The sequence below is a fragment of the Panthera tigris genome, chromosome B3 (assembly GCF_018350195.1).
Source record: "Panthera tigris isolate Pti1 chromosome B3, P.tigris_Pti1_mat1.1, whole genome shotgun sequence".
Classification (NCBI taxonomy): Eukaryota; Metazoa; Chordata; class Mammalia; order Carnivora; family Felidae; genus Panthera; species Panthera tigris.
Genome location: NC_056665.1, coordinates 8,556,383 through 8,575,070, shown reverse-complemented (window position 1 = coordinate 8,575,070; position 18,688 = coordinate 8,556,383). Strand labels below are relative to the sequence as shown.

The window sequence follows — 18,688 nt, the reverse complement described above, 5'->3', positions numbered from 1 at the left end:
GAGACAGGAAATAAATGATAAGCCCAACAACAAACACCAGCAAAGCCTTTCCAGCTTTACAAGAGGATGATAATTTGTTTCCAAAGTGGTTGCACTAATTTACATTCACACAAGTGTAACGAGATGACCTGATTAATGTGTCATATGCATACAAACTCTTAGGATCATGTGCCTTTTAAAGTTTGGGGTGTTTGTTTGTTTGTTTGTTTTCCGCAGTGTAGTTCATGCAAACTGGTATCCCTTTGTGGTTTTATTTCTTGGTAAACAAACACCAACATTTGCTGGTAATTTTTTTTTTTTTTTTTTTTTTTTTTTTGCTGAGTCTGGATCTTTATTTGTCTTTGAAATATCTGTTCATATCTGCTCTAGGCTGTAATGGCATTAAATTGTATAGATTAATTTGGAGAGAATTAAGTTCTTATAATATAGAGCAAACCTATTAAAAATCATTTACTTTTGCCTTCCTTAATACCATTAAATAAGGATTTATCATTTTGTCCATGTATCTTTGTTGTTAGACTTTTCCCAAGGTTATTGTTTCTAACATTTCGGGAATGCAAGTGGTATGTTCAAATTACATTTTGTAATTGTGTATTGAGGGCGTATAAGAAACACAACAGATGAACATAGAGGAACGGAAAGAAAAATGAGATAAAAACAGAGGGAGGCAAACCATAAGAGACTCTTCAATACAGAGGACAAACTGGGGGTTGCTAGAGGGGAGGTGTGTGGGGGGGGTGGACTAAATGGGTGATGGGCATTAAGGAGGGCACCTGTTAAGATGAGCACTGGGTTTTGTATGTAAGTGATGAATCACTGGGTTCTCTCCCGAAACAATACTACACTATGCTTTAGCTAACTTGAATTTAAATAAATAAATTTAAAATTAAAAAAAAAAGAGTTATAAGAAAACTTTGGGGTGAAAAAAAACTTCACCTTACTTTTTATTTTGGTCTTACATCCAGAAACCTAGCTGTACTTTTTAAATTCTTTTTTTAAATAGTTTTTAAATTCTTAATTTCAGTAAATTAACTGTTGACAGCCCCAGGCTTCTTTTATGTATATATTATTAATATTCTCCCTTATGATCAGGATTTATTTGCTTACTTTTTTTCTTACTTTACTGGTAAAGACTTCCAATAGAATATTGAATAAAAGTGATAGCTATTTTTTTTTTTGCTTGTTTCTGATTTAAAAGCAGTGCTTCTAAGTGTTTATTGTAAAGTCTAATGAGTTTTTGATAGATAATCTTTATTAGGATAGAGACTTTCCTTCTATAGAGTCCAAGTTTTAAGAGAGTTTTACTATTATTACAAATAGATGCTAAATTTTATCAATTTTTCCCTTCTATTGAAGAAATATCATAAGGATCTCCCCCTTTAATCTGTTAATGTGAGCAACCATTAAAAGGTTTTCTAAAATTAAATCAATGTTGAAATTGATTCTCCTCTCGGCAATCACTCATTGTCTTCATTGTGTCAGGTATTTTTGCTATGATCTGGGAGTAAGTACACAACAATGAAGAAAGAAAGAGTGATGATTAAAGCCTTCACTATTAGAAGAAAGCAAAACGAAACAAGCACACAAATATATAAGATGACATTTGGCAATAAGTGTTTTAAACACAAATGAAACAAGGTAGAGATTGGTAGGCGCTTGTCTTAAGTCCATTTAGGCTGATGTAACAAAATACCAGACCGGAAGTGGATAAAGAATAGAAAGGATATTTCTCACAGTTCTGGAATTTGGGAAGTCCAAACTCAAAGCACCAGTGTGGTCTCATTCTGGTGAAGACCCTTATCTTGGTCCGGAGTGGGGTCTTCTTTGCTGTGTCCTCAAATAGTGGACATTTAATATTTACATTTGGGGGTGGAGGGTATAAACATTCAAACCACAGCGTTCCACCCTTAGCTCTCCGTTTTGAAGCAGGTGTTTATGAATGTCCTGTCTGATGGAGGGCCTGGGTGGCTCAGTCCGTTGAGCGTCCAACCTCGGCTCAGGTCATGATCTTGAGGTCCGTGGGTTCCAGCCCCACGTCAGGCTCTGTGCTGACAGCTCAGATCCTGGAGCCTGCTTCAGATGCTGTGTCTCCCTCTCTCTCTGCTCCTCCCTCCCCTCACTCTCTGTCTCTCTCTCAAAAATAAACATTAAAAAAAAATTATGAATGTCCTGTCTGATAAAAATGATGTTTCAACAGAGACTAGAAGGGAGTAAGAAAATGAACTGTGTGTATATATGCAGAGTATATATGGAAGAGCTTTCCAGGCAACGGTAATGGGCAGTGTCAGGGCCCCGCAGCAGAAACACAGAGGGCCGGCTGGTCATTGTGACTAGGGGAGGGAGCAGTAACAGTATGAGTGGTAGTGGATAAAGTCAAAGAAGCAGCAGAATGTCAAATTATGTAGGTTCTGAATAATCAGATGCTTCCTCATAAGGTCTTCACCATGGTCAGAACTAGGCTGTTTTCCTGAAGTAGAGAAAACACTGGAGACTTGGAGTGTGACTTAATCTTTAATACAGTACTCTACCTCCTTTGTGCAAGATGGGGAAAATGTAAGAGGTCAGAAGTAGAAGCAAGCAGGAAGTTAAGAAGTTGATGCAAGACTACAGATGACAGAGGAAGGTTACTTGGGTAAGGAAAAAAGGTGTGGATTCTGTGCATATACTGAATGTCCCTAAAAATAGCAAATACTTTTATAACACTTAGTATTTTCCAGGTACTCTGCTAAGGGCTATGTAAATACATACACATTTCATTCACTCCTAACAATTTCAGAGGGTAACTGCTATCATTGCTTTAATTTCTGATTTAAAAGCAATTAAGAAATTGAGGTACAGGGAGGTGAAATACCTGTTTGTGTTTTATTTATTTTATTTTTTAATGTTTTATTTATTTTTGAGAGAGAGAGAGAGAGAGAGACAGAAAAAGACAGAGCGTGAGCTGGGGAGAAGCAGAGAGAAAGGGAGACACAGAATCCCAAGCAGGCTCCAGGCTCCCAGCTGGCAGCACAGAGTCCAACACGGGGCTCAAATTCATGAACTCATGAACTGTGAGATCATGACCTGAGCTGAAGTCAGATGTTTAACAGACTGAGCCACTCAGGCGTCCCCCTCACCCCCACCTGTTCATGTTTTAAAAGGGTCAAGGGATAGACGGGTGGCCCAGAAACAACAAACAAGGTCTACCTCTAAAGATAGCACTAGGGAAGTGTCCCAGGCCACAAGCTGACATACGAGAACTCAATGGGGGGAGGTTTACACGTTGCCTGGGGCCCCAGTGGGGAGGGCCAAAGAAGCTTTAATTGTTATTAAAGGTGTGTTGCCTAGGATAGAAATTTCCACTCTTGGAAAGAATACAAGAAGATCCCCTTATTGAAGCTAATGGAAGAGGAGTAGAATTATAAAATGTTTTCTATTGTTACTGTTAATCAATATTTTAAAAGGGATACCTACTTTTCCTGAGTCTGAGAGTCACGGTGAGCTTTTCTGTAATAGACAGAAGGTAGAGAAAGAAGTAGAGAAGCTGAGATTCTTGCTGTATCCTTCTGCTCTGTTTACACAGAATGATTATTATGTAAAATGAAAGCTGAATCTGAATGTTCTTGGCCGAATGATAGAAAACCCCTTTCCTCCTCTTCTTCCTCTTCCTCCACCTCCTTCTTCTTCAAATGAAGCCCTGTGCATTGCTAGTGTGATGGCACCAAAGACCACGTTTTATTTCTTGCAGAAAACTGTCAATCACAGGCTCCTGAAATTCCCTCAGCGTCCTAGCTGCTTACGCACACTTGGTCATTTCTATTATTTCCCCAAGAGTGAAGTCCTCCAGATCCCTTAGGTATTTTTTGTTCATCTCAGATTTATCTTTAGTTTTTTTTTTTTTTAAATGATTTTCCAAATGCTTAGGGAACTTGAGTTTAAGAGAGAATAAAATAGCAGTAAATACAGAAGAAAATATTTTAGGTATATGAAATGTACATGTGTATAAAAATATTCTATGTGTATACACAAACATATATATATACTTATTTGTAGATAGGTATGCATATAATATGTACATGCGTTATATGTAAATATACCAAATATGTGCATACATATGTACACACATATGTATACATTTATATTATATACTTATATGATGTAGATTTATAACACATATAGTTATACGCAATATTACATGTTTTAAGTGATTATATGTTATCTAGCATATGATGCAATATATACATAGTATATAAAGGTTGAGAATTTTTCAAAATCCTAAACAGCATATATTAGGTAGTCACATCTCTGAATTTGGGTGTGTACTTACAATTTGTAAGACTTGGGGAGATCTGGTGAGTGGGCTGAAAAATCAAGTCTAAATGGTCTGCAAGGACTAGATCAGAATGTGGAACAGACAAACCCAGACATTTGTGCTCCAGCTGAACATAGCTCAAATTTTTATGGAAATAGGTTATGAATAGAGAACTATATTAGGAAACTTGGGGGCAAATAGTATTATAACAAACGGCCTCTGATTTGTAGTTTACAGTAAGATTAGCAAGGTAAAATGCACACATATAATGAAAGACAAAGGCAATGTAAGGGCATATTCCATAAGAATGACCTAGTCAAAAAGACATAATTTCAGAGGAAGGAAAAATAACTTTTCACTGAGAGACCAGAGACCAGAGAGGACTTTGGAAAGAAACTAAGATTTGAATTTGATGGTGAATACTGCATATGCTCTATATAGACAGAGGGATGAGGACACAAGCCTGTTTAGATCTGCATCAATTCTCTGCCTTGAACTCCCAACTTTGTCTACTTATGGTTTCTCCTTGAGTTCTGGTCAGTATCAATCTTTCATTAATCATCAAGGACATCCACAATCCCAGTCTCAGCCTTACCTGGCTCGGCACTCTTGGAATTAAATCTTTTTTTTTTTTTTTTTAATGTTTATTTGTTTTTGAGAGAGAGAAAGACAGAGCATAAGCTGGGGAGGGGCAGAGAGAGAGAGAGGGAAGCACAGAATCTGAAGCAGGCTCCAGGTTTCGAGCTGTCAGCACAGAGCCTGATGTGAGGCTTGAACTCACAAACCGTGAGATCATGACCTGAGCCAAAGTTGGACGCTTAACCAACTGAGCCACCCAGGTTCCCCAGAATTAAATCTTAACTGGAAAGATCCTACTAGCTGGGTGTAGGCCAAGACTGTCATCTTTGTTTTCTCCTGCATCTTCTCTCTACCAGGGACATGTTAGATACTCAGCAAATGTTTGGTTAATGCAAAAATGGATTCCCATTCAACCTGAAATCTTCTGCCTTTCACTCTCATCCTGCAGCAAATCACAGTTTAGCTTACTGTGCTGAACACAGGACTGGATATGTTGTTAGATTTATGTCCCAATGACCAGAATCCACAGCAACTATCACCCTTTACTAAAGTCCAGTCTACTGGGCAGGTGTTGACACTGCACTTGGCTTGTCACTTCCTTCATCCAGGGTGTACTGCCATGAATGGCCAGATCGCCACGGGGACAGGGCTGCTGCCTGCCTGTGTTTGAATATTCCTTGCCAACCAGGCTTGCCTCCTTTTGTGCTCTATGCAGTGATTTTCACCCTCATCTCTAGTTCCAAGCCTTTCCAATATCAACAACAGCTTGAACCATGTCTAAACTGCTAAATACTGTACAATGGCCGTCTGACACATTTCAGGACAACTTCTGTTCCTGGCTTTTTTTTTTTTTTTTTTCAAATCGGTTATTATCAAGTCATGGTTTCCTTCCAGGTGATCATTTCAAATGGAAGGATTGGCTTGAGACATGCAAAGAGGCGTGAACATTCTGAACGTGTTCCCAGCACAGCGAGTGGGTGGAACAATTTAAATAGAGAAGTTGTCCTCACCCCAGTAAGGATAAACACCCTTTTTAATGGCGAACATTTATAAATTTTTTTATTATCCTGAGATGAAAAGCAAAAGCGATGTAACATTCTGCACAGGTAGCTTCAAAATATCAACACTGTGCCCTAACTGTAATACAAAGGAGAAGTTGAATAAATGGGCGTTAATTAGAAATGTGGATGATCATAGTTCACTGGATACAAACGTTCCTAAGTAGCCACGTTGGTATTTTCTCTCCTCTGAGTCACAATTTATTCCAAGACATTTTGTATAGCAACTCCTGTTTTCCTTTTAGATCTATATTCCGAATCCTTATTGAGCATCAACCACACCCCAGGCTATAACACTGCTATTAAACTCCTCCACATGGCAGATGAGGAAGATGAACAGGTTAAACCAAATTTTCCCAAGCTTTGTTGTTGGGAGGCAAGGGAACAAAGTTTCAGAAGCAAACCTGCCGGTTCTTCCACAGCCAACAGGAGAAGCCCCTGCATTGGTTGGATGTGGTAGCTTGAAGGCAGCCATGAGGGGAGTTTCTAAGGACAGGGCTGGTATACTATTTCTTTTTAATTTGGCTGCTTGTTACATGGGCATGCTCAATTTGTTCAGGGAGCTTTACAGTTATGATTGTGCTATGTACACTTTTCTCTACATATGGTATTCGTCAATGAAAATTTGGAGGAAACACACACACACACACACACACACACACACACGTTAGGATCTGAATCCAAACAATTGCTTATGCCTGCAGCCAGACTCTGAAAGAATCTCCACTCCAAATATCATCATATCCTCTTCTTTGTATGCTTTCTTTTTAAACCATTTTATTAGCACTGGTCTGCCTTTGAGAGGTGACTTTTTAGACCCTCCTTTACTGGGCAACATTAAGAAAAATCAGATTCCTCTGGGGAGGTGGGTGTGAGAAGAAAATTTTGAGATACTGATCCTAACATGAGATCTACATGAACTCAAAGGTTCTATGGGTTCCAGGGGTGCTTGGGTGGCTCAGTCGTTTAAACACCCTACTTTAGTTTAGGTCCTGATCTCACGGTTCGTGAGTTCCAGCCTCGTGTCAGGCTCTGTGCTGACAGCTCAGAGCCTGGAGCCTGCTTCAGATTCTGTGTCTCCCTCTTTCTCTGCTCCTCCCCTAATCACACTCTGTCTCTCTGTCTCTCTGTCTCTCTGTCTCAAAGAGAGAGAGTTTAGTTTAGTTCTGAAACTAAAGATGGGGCCCGTGGAGACCTCCAACGGAGGAAGTTTGCTGCATCAAAGCAGTCAGATGGGAATTTTGTGTGAGAAGCTGAAACTTGTTCTCTACATGAAAAATAGTGGATTAGATTGCTTTCTGGTGACCTAGCTTTAGAACTAAGATGGTATTTAGGAATTTGGGGCACCAAATTTCACTTGAACAATATTGAAAATCCTAAACAATGAAGGAGGTAGTAAATACGCATTTAATTTAATTCAATTAAAAATAGAAAAGAGAGATAAAAGAACGAGATGCCATCTGCCATACGGTTCTACCTCAAGCCATGGAAAGAGTTAAGTCTGAAACGGTCGGTAGTTGTTGAGGTCATACTCATGACTTTAAAGACTTTCCAGACCCTGAGGAAGTGAAACATGTATTTCTAGGCAATGGATCAGTGTGTATCTTCACCAGAGAAGAATTTGAAGAATTGGGGGGCCTCCAATTCTTGATCTCAGTTCAGGTCTTGATCTGAGTCGTGAGTTCAAGCCCCATGCTGGGTGTGGAGCCTACTTAAAAAAAAAATTAGAAAAGAATAATTTAAAGAATTAAATGAGCAAAAAGAAAAGTGATTAGAGAAGATATGCTAACAAAGTTATATTCAAATAGCATGTGCACTCTGTTATATTTTATGTCATCAAAACATTTTCCAAGAATCCATCTAAATATTCCAATCAGTCACCTTGCAAGCTGACGTTACAACATAATGTCCATGCCATACTGAACTTTGTTTTCTTTCTTTGCCTCAGTAATGCTCAGAAACAACTGATGTTGTCAGGTGAAATGAAAATTTGTTACCAGATGAAAAGGAAAGTAGGATACAATAAACTTTTTTTTTTTAATGTTTATTTTTAAGAGCAAAAGAAACAGCATGAGTGGGGAAGGGGCAGAGAGAGAGGGACACAGAATCCGAAGCAGGCTCCAGGCTCCGAGCTGTCAGCACAGAGCCCGACGCGAGGCTCGAACACATGACCCATGAGATCATGACCTGAGCCAAAGTCAGGTGCTTAACCAGCTAAGCCACCCCAGGCTCCCCTAAACTTTCTTTTTTAAACCGGTGTTTACCTAGCACAAAGTTAATATTTTGGTGGAAAGGTAGCTTTATGTTTGTTGTTAGGATGAAGACTTTGTTACATATTTTCTTTAGTCCATACTATAATCCCCGTATTATGTTTTGCTTTAAAGATGAAGACACTGAGGCCTACAGAGGATAATGTGCCCACTCATGTCAATGAGACTACAATTCATAGCCAAACAGATCCAACATTGCCCCTGTGAAGCTCCTGAAGCAGAAGCCTTGTAGGAGACATAGACCGTGTTTAAAACAAAAGCAAGGATTCCCCAGGGGGGCTCAGTCGGTTCAGCATCCCGCACTTGACTTCGGCGCAAGTCATGGTCTCATAATTTGTGAGTTGGAGCCCCCCCCACAGGGCTCCATGCTGACAGCACAGAACCTGCTTGGGATTCTCTGTCTCCCTCTCTCTTTGCCCCTCCTCGCTCACATTCTCTCTCTCTTCCTTTCAAAAATAAATAAATGTTAAAAAATGATATATATATACATATATATATATATATGTATATATATAAACAAAAATAAAATTTCAGAACATTCTCCATAGGATTTCCACAAGGAAAGAACAGAGAGGAAAAGTATGTGAAGACATAATAGAAGAAATTTCCCCTGACCTGAAAGACTGCGCGTTGCCAGGAATGTTTCCGACTATGTGAATAGTACCTTGCTACATTAAGCTTTCCTTTTTCAATGTTAACAGTTCCCCCCCCCCAACCTTGTGTTCGAATTTTCTGTGTTTGGTTCAATGCTTTCTCTCACAGAGGTGGATTGCCTCGCATATTTGAGAATTCTCAGTCATCTTTACATATTTGTGAAAGAGAATCTGCCTTGTTCAGTCTCGGTAGCAGGACATTTTCTCAAGCCCCCAGGTTCTGTTTGTGTGACACCACTGCTTGTCATCTTGAGATTATTCTGAACTCTGATGGGAAAAAAAATCACTTTTTAAAGATTCTCTCCTTCACCTGCATGTGTTAGCAATTTTCTCAGCTCCCAGGTATTTTATCGTCTCTTCTGCTCTTTCCATCAGCTTTCCATCTCTTACAAATGCTACAAGGGCCACATAGGCTGACGGCACCCCTCCCATCTTTCCAGCCCTGCTAATGATTATGTATTTATTCATTTGTTAACATACCTAATCTGTTAATAAAACATACACATACGTAAACCTTCATATAAGCATATAACTCGATTAATTTTTAATTTTTTAAAAATGCTCTATTCAGTTTTTGAGAGAGAGACAGAGACAGAGTGTGAGCATGGGCGGGGAAGAGAGAGGGGGAGACACAGAATCCAAAGCAGGTTCCAGGCTCTGAGCTGTCAGCCCAGAGCCCAAGGCGGGGCTCGAACTCATGAACCGCTACATCATGACCTGAGCCCAAGTTGGACGTTTAACCGACTGAGCCATCCAGGGGTCCCAACTTGATTAATTTGTAGAAAGAGTGCACTTGTATAACCAGCTCACAAGTTAAGAAAAAGATACTTAACAGATATCTCAGAAACCTTCCTTCTGTGCGTGTATCATGACTAGCTCTCGCCTCGCCCATGGCATCTGCTTCCTGACACCATATTAGTTTTGTCTGAATGCTTTATACAAGCAGGTTCCTATATTATATATTTTGTGTCTTCCAGGAACTTCAGCCTCATATTTGGAGATTTCCCCATACTGTTACATGGATTTACTTCATTTGTTCTCATAGTTGCACATGTTATCAACATGAAATTATTACCCCTTTGCCTATACTTTCTACTGTTGCTGGGCATTTAGATAGAGTTCAGTTTGGGATTATATGAATAAGGCCGATATGAGCTTAGTATTATACGTCTTTCTCTGAACATATGCATGAGTTTCTTTTAGGAGTATACCTAGGAGTCAAATTGCTGGTTTTCATTTCTTTTATGAAACATGTGCTGTCACTTCAATAGGTTTTAAAATAGAGGAAAAATAAGTACATTGGATTAATCTGCCATCTTTTACTTGAAAGCCTAATGCATGGTTTTGACTCATAAAATCATTTAAAATCCAATACTAATGACACTGCTGACACTTTTTGACTTTCACATAAGCCAGAAGGAGGAAACTTTGAGTTCAGCTCTATTAAAAATAAAACACACCCAAACTTGTAAACACTGAATATTTCTTTTTATTCTCTCTTAATGCTTCAGTGTATATTTAGCTTCCAGAATTATTTAAGAAAGGCATGTACAGAAAATCCATTATTAAACTTGTTTTTCGAAAATCCTGATCTTACCCTCTCCATAGAGCTGCAGTTGAAAACAAAAATAAAAAGAAACAAAAAAAGAATTCCATGGTTGATTTTTTTTCTTGCTTGCTGTTTTGATTTGTATTTGTTCAATTATGCATCTCTGAATGAACCTAGCCCCTCTTCCTCTAACCTTCTTCTGAACTTAAATGATTTGTATGTGGTGTAATCATATTTCCTGGTCCCATGGCACTCCAGAGTCTAACTGTGTATGCCTCCCTCTCATTTCCATACAGAGAACCAAATGCTTGGCCAACTTCCTAATTAGAGTCTCTGGGTCCCTGTGGCCTCCTGGCAATGCCCTCTCTTCCCAGCATTCTTACAGTTTTGCCAGTTTTTTTCCATCTCTCCCTGCAGTACCCTCTCCTTCATTTTCCCCTGCCTCTAAGGAGCTGGCTTCAACATTTGTTTATATATCAAAATAATTGAGGGCTAAATTAATTTTCAGCTTTAATTTATCAAGCTCCTTTTCAATTGTGGTAGTTCTTCTCCCCCTTCAGACTCTGGACTTTGGCAATTAGCAAAGGTTTTGAAAACAGCAAGTGCACAATAGGTGTTGATTGATCGGTTGATAGACTGTGTCCTCCAGGCTTGGAGTCTCTGATTTTATGATTGATTGACTTGCTGGATTTTCTTCTTCACGGGTTCCCCATGCCGGATCATTAAATCACACAGAAAGCCATTGAGCGTGTTTGGAAAGTCCATTCTTTTAATATCTCTGCTTCTTTTGTAAAAGAGGCTTAATGGAAGAATGAATATAAACTCCTTCACTATGAGTTTTGTAAATGACAGGAAACATATTTCATATCTTTTTATATACTAAATACTCGATATACTGGTGAAGCCATAGCAGAAGCTAAAGTTTAGGGGAAATATGATTGTGAAGTATGTTGGACAGCTTCAAGATGGTGCTTAATGGTCTCCACTTCCTGATATGTATGCTGTGTTTGATCCCCCCCCCCCCACCTAAGCATAAGCCAGCCTAGTGACTTGATTTCAAATAATAGAAAATAGCAAAGATGGTGGGATCTCACCTTAGTGAATGGTTATAAGAGATTGTAAGTTCCATATTGCTAGCAGAGTCTCTTTATTGACTGTCCCCCATGCTACCTTTAATAAAGCAAACTGCCATCTTGAAGAGGCAAGGAATTAAGGGCTGCCTCTGTCTAACAGTCATCCAGGAACTGAGGCCATTAGTCCAACAGCCCTTGAAGAATGAATTCTGCCAACAACCACATCAGCCTAGAAATGAATTCTTTCCCCGTTGTGCCTTTAGATAAGATTCCAGACCAGACCAATACCTTAATTATAGCCTTTTGGAAACTCTGAAATAGAAGACTCAAATCAGTCATGCCCAGACTCTGATCCACAGCAAGTATGAGATAATAAGTGTGCATTGCTTTAAGCCACTAAATTTATTATAATCCATTATATAGCAATAGATAATGAATACAGAATGGTCATGTTTGTGGAGTGTCATCTCTGTACTGGACCTTGGAAGAGAGCTGCCTGATGCACAGAACCTCCTTTTGCCTTAACAACCATTCTGCAAGGTATGGCTTTGGTTGGCATATAGGCATGACTCTACATTGCAAAGACATAGAAAAAGCAGAAGTTGAGAGAAATTAGCCCAGCCTGCCCACTACCACACAGAGCCAAGATTCCAAAACCTGAACTAGATCCTATGAAAATGGGAATAGGAAAAAAGGAAAGAGAGACCTCTGTGAGTCCTGGTTCCATGTGTCAGGAATAAGGGGATTGAGCTTTAGGTAACACAGGTGAAACTGGCCTCCAAAATACAAGAGAAGATGAAATAATGTTAACAGGGTCTAAGTTGTGATATACAGAAATAATACTCTAGGGGAGGTAGAAAATCAGTTTGAACTCTCTAGTGTTGCCTAAGAATCAGTTGGCTAATGAAGTTATAGAAAGAATTCCAAAAAGAGCCACAGAGATGGTGTCCAATTTTGTTTTCAAAATCTGTTGCAAGGAATTTCTTTTCCTACTCATTTTTTCCAGGAAGGCAATGTTTTACATTGCTGAGAGGTTCTTAGGCTAGCTAGAAATATAGGTAACAATAATGCAGCTGAAACGCTATACATTTGTAATGAAACTAACAGAATGCCAGACACTAGAAATGATACATATTAGACAACAACAACGAAATAAACCCCCATAAGAGAAAAATAAATTGCTTAACTAAATTATTTCCTCAAGAAAGTCAGCTGTAACGGAAAATTTGTGAGGATGCTGGGCTTTTGTAAGAGTTTTAAAAATTGCTACCACTAACCATATATTGTTACTTCTAATTTCTTTACAAAACAACAGACTTTTTCTTGATACAAATATATTGCTAGTACTATTCTCATTCACAACATGAATAGGGATACACAGAGTGAGGTGTTTTGTTTAGAGATAACTAGATAAGAAGTTGGAAGAAGGAGTGCAAACGAGAAAGGGATTAAGAAAATAACTGGGTACAAAATAAAACAACAAAATGAAATGTTTGCTGGTAAAAGAATCGGCTGAGTTAGATGTATTAGTAAATCCATCTCGGGAACAAATTGGAAAGCTAACTCCATAAATTACCTTCTGTAAATGGCTCGTCAATTCCTGGGCCTCAGATTTCTCATCTTAAAACTTAGATTATAATGTTTGCTTCTTCATTAAATGGCCTAAGGTAGATGGCCATTTCTTGTAGCGTGGTACACTCGGAATGATGTCTGTTCAATCTGAAACTTGAGTCTGTGTTACCTTCATAAAGGGGAATAATGGAAGTCATAAAGAAAAAAACATTTGGATCATCATCTTCCCATGATAGATTTCTTTGGTGAAGGTGGAAGAAAATGGAAAAGAACAGATCAAACAGAGGCAAAGCCTAGAAAACGTGGCCGAGCCCAGCGAGGTGTCTAGCAAACACATTTCCTCTTCCTCTCGAGGCAAACTATGTGACTCCCTTACAGGTGAGAGAGACCATGTGAGCAGTTCTTGCCAAGGGAGAGTGAGTGAAAGTGATTTGTTTACAGTTAAATAATAAAAGTTGTACCTAAGTGTGTCTTCCCCATGTGTCTCCTCTCTCCCATCTGCCAGCTGGGTTATAACTGGGAAACGCTGAGCTGTGTTTTGAAGAAGGGCTACCAGATAAGAGCAGCCTGAGTCCCTGAATGGTTGGCCTAGAGCATGGGCTGAGTCCCATATTGACTCCTTTGGACCGAATATGAATGAAAAAGAAAGCCTTAGTGTGTTGATCCATTCAGAATGTGGAATTGTAAAGGCAACTCCTATTATTTACAAATAGAGCATAAATGGGAGAAAAACAGGGGCACTGTGTAGCCAACGGCTGAATTTATGTTTGTTTGGGAAGTAAAAGTCTAGGTTCCGAGAACACATAAAAACTCATTGATAATTTTCTTTTTTATGTCATAGAAATATTCCCCTTGGATTCCTGTCAGTGGTCAATCTCTCCTGTCCATTGAAAATCATTGTATTTACAGCATAATTCTGCATGTGTGGCCATTAGATACGAACGGGATACCAGCATACTGCCCAGACTGATTGCTGCAAAATGGATTCCCAAAGCAGGTGAGGAACCTCTCGACTGGAGATGAGTTTATTTGGAAGCTAGCAAAGTGCAAGAGTGTGTTTTTTGAGTTATTTGCTTAGGAGCTCAGAATTTAAACTTGCAACATTGGCTCAGCCACTCGTTTAAGGTAATAAAAGTTGCTTCCGTTGGAGATATAATATTCAGAATACCCATTGTGTATATTTTTCCAATTAATTGGACTTTAATTACTTTGCAGAAAATCTATAAAAGAGTCATCAAAGTTTTCAAGATGAGAACAAGCTGGTACATATTCCATTTACCTTCCTAGAGCTATCTCACTGTGAAACTTAAAAAAAAAACAATAGCCAATTTAATTTTCTTCTGTTGAGGTTTATAAAAGACCCAATAGAGCCTACTATCTCTAATTTTTAACAGAGATAGGTCTATTTAGAAATATAAATGCTGAGAAGGAAAACAGGCTCAGAAATACTGTTTTAAATCAAGGTGACCCTTTATATTAATTTCTTACAGTGCCTTTGAGTATATGTATGTGTACACAAATGTATATATATGTGAATATATATATGTGTGTGTGCAAATATTTTGCGTACACACACACACACATGACTACATCAGTATTCAGCCCAAGCAAAGTAAAAGATTCCAATAAGGATATAGTAACATCAAACTAATTTCTTGATTTTTCTATTTCCATATCAATTATTTTTTTGAGTACTTTCTTCCTTTTGAAGGGGGCAACTAAAATGATTATACAGGTAAAATATGTTGAATTAAATGCATTTAATCTCTCTCTCTCTATATATATGTGTGTGTATCTATCTATATATATATATACACACACACATACATACATACATACATACCGTGGGGTGGAGGGTAGAGATACACCATTGAATTAGACATGATGGTTTGTCTTGAAGGAAATTATTTGCCGTCAGCTGGTAAGAAGGACTTGGGTACCAGTGATGAACAAAGGAAGGATGAGAGATTTGGAAGAGAGGGAAACAGTGCTGAATGTGCTGGGGCTGTATTCTGCCATTTTCTCTGTACAATATTGGTGTTAAAATGGGGAGGAGCCATTTTTAAATCCCATCCTAAACATGTCCAGTGTGGTCAATGACAAATATTATTTTTGGCATTTGCAGCAGCGGAGCAGACCAGATGGGGAGCTGGAAGCGAAATAAAAAGTGAAACCTGAAATTAAAAACACGTCAAAATCCATCAGTTTGGTATGGCTGAAATATATTCTAACCTAGTGGGAACTGATTGCCCTTGAGGGTGTCTCAAATCTCTTTCCAGCCCTGCACTTTGATGCTTTAAGATCCTGAGCTGGGAGATAATTGGCTGAATATTTTGCCTTTGATTTGGAATTTCTAACCCTCCACCCAGTCCTGTATGCTGTTGCTACAATGTTTATTTTCTGACCCGGGCCACTTGCACCTACTTCATGATACTGTTGGGTACTTTCCTGTAGCCTGAATTAGTTTAATGGTCCTGACAATGAATTTCCAAGTAATTGCAATGGCTTCACTCCATGATATGTCTCTCAGGGCACTCTTGGAAATTAAATGTTACTTCTCAACAGTTATTTGCTTACTTCATCCCCATTTTATTAAATAATCATAAAAACCCTTTTGAATTTAAACATGCGTGCTCTATTATCTGAAAGGTTTGGCAAGATAAAGAGGCTGGGTGAAACTAAGCTGACACTATGCTCTCTTTGCTCTCTCACTGGATGTTCCATTGGTATTGTGTTCATCTTGGTCTTAGGCTTTATGGAGCTTACTTACTGCTCTGTGCCCACTGGGGTCCTGCTTTCTTTACAACAACGGTAGCAGAAATGCCTGCTGTTTAGAAGTGGCTTGAGCCTTTCAACAACACTGAAAATACTTCAACCTAGTTTACAGCAAAGGAAGAAGTTGAATATTCTTTTGTATTGGAGGAGTTTTCCACAGGATTTCCAAGGATTTATTCTGATTGAAAAAAATAGGCAGTGTCCTAAGACACCTGCAGGTGATCTTGTAACAATGATTACACACCTTTTCTGAGTCCAGATGATGAGAAGGATTTGCCCCTCCTGTTGGAGTCCTTTCCTTCTAGAGGAGCTGTGGAGGTTGTCCACCTGTACAATTGGAGTGGAGGAAGTTGCCTTCATTTGAAGAATTTCACTCAATGAGACATTAAGTGACTTGTCCAAATTCAACAAAATAGACTTCTGCCAAATCCCCATTTCAAATATTCCAGAGCAGTATGGTGTCGGAGAGAGGTGTTCAGCTTTGGACAGAGACACTTGATCTGAGTTCTGGGACCATCCCTTTTCGTCTGAATGACTGTCCACATCATAACAGCATCTGAGCTTCAGGTCTTAGAGAAAGAACAGTCTATCTTTCAGGGGTTGTTGTTGGTCCTATAAAATGGCTTTAATCTACCCCAAAATATCATAGATACTAAGAAATAATAAATACTATAATTCTTAGTTCTCTCATGATTATTTCTAACAGGCTGGTTTGTTTAAGACAGGCACTTGTGATATGAGTCATGATAGAGCCCAGAAATTATTCTTAGAAAACTTAAAGTTTTATTCCTTGTATGTGAAATTTACCTGACCACTTGACATGGTAGGTTCTTATTCATCAAAAGCACACTATACAGATCTGATGATTTCATGAAGGAAGGCTACGTGTATTAGCTAATGGAAAAAGAGAATTTCCATTTTCATCCCCATACCCCCCTGTATGGCTCTATTGTGTGATCTTAGGCAAACAAGTACATTTTCCCATCTCTTTGGGGAGGAAGAGCAGAGGGCTCTATCTGCAATATCAAGGCTATATCTGTGTAAATTATTTCCAAGAGACGAGTGAGATTGACTGCAATAATGTCCCTCAAGTACTTGGCATTCCTTGGAAGAAAACATGATGTAATTGGACTTTAATAACTTGGATGAAAATGTATCCTAGGGCCATAAAATGTTTCTCGACAACATTAGATCTAGGCGAGTTATTATGATTACCTCCTAAGAAGTGTTCGGATTAACGGATATGTGATTATAAAGTCCATTACAAAGGCAGAATCAGAAGAAGGGAGAGGTACAGAAAAGGACCCTGATATTTCAATGCTTCACATTCCTGGACATTTTAGGCAGAGAAGTTATTTTATCACTTGTATTGCCAGGCTCAGTAGGGGAATAGCTGAACGAGGAGGCCTGTCTCGAATACCATTTCCACCTTCCTACTTCCTTTGTATCACAGGCTGCTTAAAGGAACTTCCTTCAATCACAGTGTGTAAGAGCAATGCCAGGAGAGTGAAAACACTTGGGTCTACCATTTCTGCCTCCAGCAAGTATGTGATTCATACAAACATCCATTCAGCAAGGTCTGACTGAGTACCTTCTGTGCGAGGTGTTACGCATACACAAACATAAATACAACATGATTCTTGACCTCAGTTAAAAATGCTCTAGTGGAGAAGACCAGATGTTGTGTGCAAATACACCTCTTTACAGATTCCTAAAGCACTATGGCTGATTTCCCACTGCTGATTATTCCTAGTCAGTTATGCTAATCTCACCCCCACCACCTCATTATTATTGATGGATTCAGGGATGAATGTGGGTCTAAGCCACTTTGGGGTATTGAAACACTAGAAGTGACTTTCTAGAGATTTTTGGTAGGAAAAAAAATTCCCCAGCATTTGGTTTGTCTTAAAAGACCATTCCATACCCATAAGTGAAACTAGCTTAAAGACGTTAAAGCTGTTGATAGCAGAAAAAAGAGAGAGAGAGAGAGAGAGAGAGAGAAACTGCTTTGGATAACATAATTAAGCAACTAGTTGAATCTTCCTCTGCATTTGGACTTCATCTTATATGAGCTAATAAATAACTTTATTGCTTAACCCAGTCTAAACTAAATGTGTGCTTACTTGCAGCCAAAAGCATGTTAGCTGAACACTGGTTTAATTTTTTTAAAAAAAATTTTTCACATTTATTTATTCTTGAGAGACGGAGAGAGACAGAGCATAAGCAGGGGAGGGGCAGAGAGAGAGAGAGAGAGACAGAATCCAAAGCAGACTCCAGGCTCTTAGCTGTCAGAACAGAGCCTGACACAGGGCTCAAACTCATGGACTGTGAGATCATGACCTGAGCTGAAGTCGGAGGCCTAACCAACTGAGCCACCCAGGCACCCTTGAATTCTGGTTTAATTTAATGCTTTCCATGTCTCCTGACAGTTCCCTCAGATTCATATTTAAGATACAGACTCTCCAGTGATGCATATGGAGAATCAGAAACTCCCATCCACTTGTACCAAAATGGGGCCCATGGATTGGGGTTTTTTAAAAAGTACCCTACGTGATTCTGATACCCAGGAAAATTTCAGATGATTGTTCTTATTGCTATACTAGAGGCCAGAATCAAGTACAGGTGAAGCAATCAACTCAGACTGGAGGAGTTAGAAATGCTTTCTCAAAGGGACATGGGGTCTGTGCCTTGAAGAATGAATGGGGGCTTGCCAGGTTGAGAAGAGAAGGAAAGATGGTCCCAACAAAGGGAAGCTCAAAAAATCCTTCTCTTTATGGTCTTGGTTGCCTCATCTATAAAATAAAGAAAAGCATGCCCCCTGCTTCTCTACTGCTCTCTGTTTTGATGATAAGTTTAGAAACTGGGTAA

The 18,688-nt window shown here is 39.0% G+C and overlaps 1 protein-coding gene across 3 annotated transcripts in view; it reads left to right on the top strand.

Annotated features, from left to right (window-relative positions):
* AGBL1 (AGBL carboxypeptidase 1) overlaps window positions 1-13,956 on the top strand; it is a 784,724-nt gene extending 770,768 nt beyond the window's left edge. For all 3 annotated transcript variants that reach the window (XM_042988107.1, XM_042988105.1, XM_042988106.1), the window contains one exon: window positions 13,887-13,956. The gene's annotated coding sequence lies outside the window, so the exon portion shown is untranslated. The remainder of the gene's footprint in view (window positions 1-13,886) is intronic.
* The last annotated feature ends 4,732 nt before the right edge of the window (window positions 13,957-18,688 follow it).